This window comes from Hippopotamus amphibius, chromosome 3 (genome assembly GCF_030028045.1).
Source record: "Hippopotamus amphibius kiboko isolate mHipAmp2 chromosome 3, mHipAmp2.hap2, whole genome shotgun sequence".
NCBI classification, from domain to species: domain Eukaryota; kingdom Metazoa; phylum Chordata; class Mammalia; order Artiodactyla; family Hippopotamidae; genus Hippopotamus; species Hippopotamus amphibius.
The window spans coordinates 13,596,991-13,604,103 of record NC_080188.1 but is presented as its reverse complement, the minus strand read 5'-3'; the positions used below and the strand labels follow the sequence as shown (position 1 = coordinate 13,604,103).

Genomic DNA, 7,113 nt, shown 5'->3' with positions numbered 1-7,113 from the left:
TTGTACCTCACTTTCCCTAGATTTTCTTTCAAACACATATTTAAAAAACATTTATTGTCATGACTATTTACATTTTTTTAAAAAAACATACCTTCATCTTACAGGTTCCTTTATATATTTATGTTACATATGACTGTAACCTTTGCCTGCTGAGGACATGATGCATGATTTTATTTTTAATACCTCATTAAAATGCTGACATTGACAATTAAAAGTTTGATTTGCATTGATTATACAACAAATTTTTAATGAATGTCTAATATATTCCAAGCAATTTGCAGATTCTTGTGATACAGAAAATGAACAAGACATTAAATTCTTGCCTTTAAGGAGCTTATATTCTAGAGGTGCAGGAGCATCAGTAGTGGATATGATAATAAGCATAAAATCAAATGCAAAAAAGTATTTTATGAAGAAATTAGAGCATGCCACTGGCATAGAGAATATCTGTGGAAGAAACTACAGTCTCTCAGAGCAGCAAGGCCAGGAAAAATGAGGCATATTTCATACAGTTATCTGAGTTTTGAGGTGAATTGGGAATTAAAAAATTCTTATTCATAAGGACAAGATAAGTTTATGGGAAAATTTTTAATTATTTTAACTTTCTTAAGAAGAGTGCCAATTCTGTCTGAATTAAGTTAAGCCTTTACCTGGTGGAAGTGACAGGCACTGAAATCAGGAAGTATAAGCTTCCTGAAGCTAGAGCGTAACTGGCATGTTTAAAAACTAGTAAGAGAGCCAAATATGTGGACAAGAACGATCAAGTGGATAGTGGTAATAAATGAGGTCAAACAGATTGCTAATAAACAGATCATATAATCTCTCAGGCCTTGGAAAGGAGATGAGATGTTTATTTAATTGTGATTAAAAGATATTGGTGTGTTCCAAGTGGGGAAAGCAGGGAGGGTTGGGGGGGGGAATGAACTGGGAGATTGGAATACCAAATTGTACACACTAAATATATGCAGTTTATTGAATGTTAACTGTATCTCAGTAAAAGTTCTTTAAACAGAGAAAAAGATATTGGTGTGTTTAGAATGTGGGAGCCACATAATATATTTACGTTTATATTATAAAGATCTGCCTGGCTGCTGTGGCAAGGGGAGTGGGGAAGTCAGAGAGAATGGTGGTGTTGTACTCCACAAGAGACATGTTAGTTGCTTAGACAAGAGTTTTGGCAGTAAAGGGGATAAATGATGGTCAGACACAGAGTGTATATTGAGGGCAGAGTCAACAGGATTTATAAATGGATTAGTTGTTAGATGTGAAAGAAAATATAATCTGTAATGATTCATTGGGTAGCTTTAAGCATTTTGGCTAACATGTACCATTTAGAGATGTGGGAAAATATTTAAGATTAATAGATTTAGGAGGATATATTAAGAATTAGGTTTTGTTTATGATAAGTTCAGCTAACAAATGTCTATTAAACACAAACATGGGGATGTCAAATAGATTGACTAGAACAGTCGTGAGCTCTAAGATGTGGTATTAGAGCTTTAAATTTAGAAGGAATTATAAAATAAATAATTTTAAAAGTTATAGAACCAGATGAAATCTGAAAAAGGAGAGATAATATAGAATAAAAATGACCTTGGGAGTTTCTCATCATTTATAGTTTTATGATAGAAGGAGTCAGGAAATAAAACTGGTAACAAAAAGCTAACTCGATAATAAGAAAATCATATGATGTGGGTGAAACCAAGAACATAAAAAAATGGTTCAAGAACAAGTCTATGGATATCCTAGGGAAGGGCTTACAGCTGGTTCTTTCAGAAAAGATGGAATGGAAAGCTTGACATCAAAGCACAGGAGGAAGGATCACCGTCTGAGTGGCTTAACCTAACAAATGACAGCCTTTCAAAACTTGTGACTGGGGCTTGTGGTTTGTGTTTATTTGCCCTTGCAGGACGCTGGGTTGGGCTGCATTTCTTTGTATTTAACAGTTAATGGCTGGCCGGGTCCTCCCACGTTTTTTCCTTCCAGTCTTTGCTGCTCCCTGGGACCCGAGTGTATGTATAGTCCTCCGGAGTGGATCTGCTACCATCGCTACCACGGCAGGTCGGCAGCCGTCTGGTCTCTGGGGATCCTGCTGTACGATATGGTCTGTGGAGATATTCCCTTAGAGCACGATGAGAAGATCATCAGGGGGCAAGTTTTCTTCAGGCAGAGAGTCTCTTCAGAGTGTCGACATCTCATTAGATGGTTCTTGGCTCTGAGACCATCGGATCGGCCATCCTTTGAAGAAATCCAGAACCATCCGTGGGTGCAAGATGTCCTCCTGCCCCAAGAAACTGCTGAGATCCATCTCCATAGCTTGTCGCCAGGGCCCAGCAAACAGCTTCTCCGGCAGGTTCTCCCCTCTCTGTCAGATGCTCCGCGGAGGGGAAGTGTCTGTTTTCAGCTTCCCGAGTACCAGTGACACTTCTCTCCAAGCAGGACAGTGCTTGATACAGGAACAACATTTACAACTCATTCCAGACCCCAGGCCCTGGAGGCTGCCTCCAAAAGAGACGAAGAGACTCCACTCCAGGCATCCCAGGCCTCAACTCCTCCCATAGAAGCTGTCTTTCTCATTGGTGTCCAGCATTGCTAGACTTTGCAAAATCCCAGGGTGGGGGTGGGGTGGGAGTGGGTCAGAATCCCGCCAAGGAACTGTTCCCTTCATCAGCAGTTCGGCTGAATGCCGCGATGGGTCGGGGAGGGGCAAATTGGGTTGCGGTGGGATAGGACTAGCACCATTTTAAGTCCTTGTCACCTCTTCCTACTCTTCTGAGTACCTTCTGTGCGCACTTCTGCTGTGCTGGGAGAAATACTTGAACTTGCCTCTTTCACCTGCTGCTTTCCAAAAATCTGCCTGGGTTTGGTTCCCTCTCTTTCTCCCCCACCTCTTCCCCTCATCCTTCATATGAAAGGTGCCACGGAAGACGTTACAGGGCCAAACGCTGAGCCACCTGCCCTTTTTTCACCTCCTTTAGTAAAACTCCCAAGTGAACTGGTTTTCCTTTTTGGTTTTTACTTTACTGTTTCTAAGCCAAGACCACACACACACACACACACACACACACACACACACACACACAAGTGCACAAACAAGGCAAATCAAAAGAAAAACTGTAAATGTGTGTACAGTTGGCAGGGTAGTGTACAAAAGGATTGTAGTTGATCTAATTCTTTTTTTAATTTTGCCTTTATTTTACCTGTTTTTTTTTTTGCTTTGTTTTGGTTTTTTTTCTTTCTTTCTTTTTTCTTGGAAAGATGAGCATTCTAACCTGGAGGTCAGTGTTATTTATTTATTGATTGATTTATTTATTTATCTGGATTTCTTCTTGCTTCAAGCTTCCACAGCTGAAGCCATAGTTTTCTCTTCTCCTTTCCTCCTCTGACTTGGAGACCTTTTGGGGACGGCTGCAACGCTTGCTCTGTTTGTTTGTAGGGTGACAGGACTTAGGCGGGACAGCTGCTGCAGCTCCCTAACTGCTGTGGGCTCCCTCACCTGCTTACCCAAGTGGGCATGGGGTCTGTAGGTGATGGGGGATGGGTGTTGCTGACTTGTGTATGTAGAATAGATATATGAAAAGAAGTTCTGGATGGTGTGCCTTCTGGATCCTCTCTGGGGCTGTGTTTTGAGCAGCATGTAGCCTGCTGGTTTTAGCTGAGTGAAATATGGTACAGGGAAATAAAAGAGATCTTACTTTTTTTTTTAATACTTGGCATTTTTTGAATAAAATACCTTTTGTCTTAGAAAAAAGAAAAGAACAAGTCTATGGTATACAGATAGTGTAAGGTAAAGATAATTGTATATTATGGGTGATCTTGATTAAAACTACCTTTAGCAATTTTGAAAGTCAAAGATCAATTGGAATGCATTATAGGAAAGTTAGAAGATAAAAAGAAGACAAGTAGAATATAGATGGATGCTGCTACTGTGTTTATTAAGTTGAAGATGGTTATGGCATGGGAAATATCCAGAAGAGTAGGGGCTGTAAAACTCCCACCCACAGACCAAGACCACTACTTGTATTTTGTCAATAAAATGTACTGGAGCACAGTCATGCCCATTTATTTACACACTACATACGGCTGCTTAGCAGAGTTGAATAGTTGCAACAGTGACTATATGGACTGTAAAGCCCAAAATATTTAATATCTGGCCCTTCACTAAAAAAAAAAAAAAAAAAGTTTGCTTACCATTTCAGCAGAAGACAAAATTGATAATATAAAAGAGAAAGAGTAGTTTCAGGAGATGGGTTGATAAAAATTGGATCTAGTATATAAGTGGAAGAGTTTATTTCATATAGAATCAGGAATATTTTTTCTACTGCAGTGTAAAGAAATGACAGCGTGTAGGTATAAATTTAGAAAGTGATATATTTTGTGGTATAAATATCAAAGTCAACCTGAGGATCTTCACTTCTGGCCAAGATGCAATAACAAGGATCGGATTGACTCTTCTGTGTGAAACAACCAAAACACAGACAAACAGCAAAAAACAGGTTTGCAAAACAGTAGATAACAGACAACGAAGAATAGTGATCCTTGTAAGATGAGAAACAAATTAGGTAAACCTTATGATTGCTACAACTTTCTTCTCTGAAAGAGATTTCAGGTCACAGCTCCAGAAAGGGAAGTCCTGGTGGAGCTCAGAGAACTCTGTAACTTGAGGATACCAACCCAAAAGTCTAAGAAGACCAAGAGTTTGCAGGGAAGCGTACTGAAGAGAAAAGAGCTGCTCAATGAGTAAACTCTGGAGATCTTCAGTGACTCTCTCCTGAGTATTCAGGTGTGTACCAATGAATACATGTGAGGGAACTACCCAAGACAGATGAAATAAACATCAAAGGGAAGAGAAGTAACAGTGCCTGAGTGCACACACAAGTGAAAACTGTGGCTTTTCTCACCAGCTGGACTGAAAAACCTCATTATTTATAAGGCATTGGGTAGACTGCCAACAAAGGCCTTACGTCAGTAGTGGGGTTAAGACTGGACCAAAAACCTCTTTGGTCCCACATAAATAAATCTTAAAATGAAGACTTTGAAGGTTCAAACTATTTCCAAGTAACTCAGTATTCTAAAACAAAGTTCAAAACTGTTTATAGGAATATAAATTATTCATCACTCAACAAAGTAAAAATTACATTATCTGATATCCAATAACTAATTATCAAGCATGCCAAGAAGCAAGAAATAGGGCCTTCAATGAAGAGGTAAGTCAATCAAAATTAACCTAGAACTGACAAATGTTAGTATACAGGGACATAAAAACAAATAAACAAAACATTTAAAACATTTCATGTATTTAAAAAGTTAAGTAGGAATATATGACAAAAAAAAAAAACAAAAACAAAAACTAATCTCCTATAGATAAAAACCACAATGTATGAGATTAAAGAAAGAGAATTTAAAAATAACCACTAGATCGCGTGGGGCCCCGGGGGGCATGCAGCGGCTTCGGGCCTCGGCCGCCACCGACCTGGGGGCTGGGGGCGGGGTGGGGGTCTGAGGTGCGGCCCGGGCCCCGGGCGGCCCCTGAGGAGACTCCTCCAGCTGTGCGCCTGGGCCGCTGGTGAGGGGCTACCCCCCCAAGTCCGCCGCCACCACCAGAGCAGCCCAGCCTTTGTGCCTGGAAACTGGGGGAAGGGGGTGGGAGGTCCACACCTGCAGCCCCTGGGGGAGGGGGCACTCTGATCCGTGCTCTCCCCCCAGGATGCAGCACCGAGGCTTCCTCCCCCTCGCCCTCCTTGCATGGCCAAAAAGAAAGACAAAGTGAAGAAGGGAGGTCCGGGGAGTGAATGTGTGGAGTGGACCTGGGGGCCCTGCACCCCCAGCAGCAAGGACTGCGGCGTGGGTTTCCGCGAGGGCCCCTGCGGGACCCAGATGCATTGCATCCGGTGCCGGGTGCCTTGTAACTGGAAGAAGGAGTATGGAGCCGACTGCAAGTACAAGTTTGAGAGCTGGGGGGCGTGTGATGGGGACACAGGCACCAAAGCCCACCAAGGCATCCTCAAGAAGGCACGGTACAATGCCCAGTGTCAGGAGACCATCCATGTGACCAAGCCCTGCACCCCCAAGACCAAAGCCAAAGGTTCATTCCTGACTCACGGCAGCCCTGGAGGCCAACAGGGCAGAGGGGAATCTGCCCACTTCTCAGCCAAAAGAGGAAAGGGAAAGGACTAGCGGCCAGGCCTGGCCCATGCCCTCCCTCCACAGGCCCAAGATGTCACCCACCAGTGCCTTTCGCCTTTTGTTAGCTTTATCAGTCATGCCCTGCGTCTTCCCGTCCACTCGCCCACCCCCACCCCAAGTGCCCGAAGCAGAGGGGGACACACAAGGGATTCCGGGCAGCTTGCACCCCACCAGAGGGATCTGATTCCCCAGTACCCACTTTTCTTCTTTCCCCCGATGATGCCATTACTAAGAAAAATAAAATAACTGTCTTTTTTTTCCCAATAAAAGCTTTTCTTTAATATAAACAGAAAAAAAATAACCACTAGATAGGATTAACAGCAGATTTGACATGGAAGAACTCAAAGATGTAACAGTAGAAATTATCCAAAATAAAATAACACAGAAATCACAGAGAAAAGAGAACTGTGAAAAATAGAGAATCAGTGAACTGTGAGGCAGCTTTAAACAGTGTAACCCGTATGAATCCCCAAAGGATAGGAGAAAGAGATGAAGAAAGAAAAATTACTTAAAGAAACAGTGGCCAAATAATTTCCAGGCTGGTTTAACATTCAAATATAACAGTATAACTTATGTTAACAAAATAAACAGGAAAAAATGTATGAAATCCCAGTAGGCACAGAGAAAGCATTTTTTATTAATTTTTCCTGGAGTACAGTTTCTTTACAATGTTGTATTAGTTTCTGCTGTACAGCAAACTGAATCAGTTATACACATATATATGTCACCTCTTTTTTAGATTCCCTTCCCATTTAGGTCACCACAGAGCACTGAGTAGAGTTCCCTGTGCCACACAGCAGGTTTGCATTAGTTATCTATTTTATAAATAGTAGTGTATGTATGTTAATTCCAATCTCCCAGTTCATCCCACGTGCCCTTGCCCCCTTGACATCTATAAGTTTGTTCTCTATATCTATGTTTCTATTT

The 7,113-nt window shown here is 41.7% G+C and overlaps 1 pseudogene; it reads left to right on the top strand.

Moving 5' to 3' along the window:
• Nucleotides 1-5,707: 5,707 nt before the first annotated feature.
• LOC130850174 (midkine-like) lies at nucleotides 5,708-6,177 on the top strand (annotated as a pseudogene).
• Nucleotides 6,178-7,113: the final 936 nt, after the last annotated feature.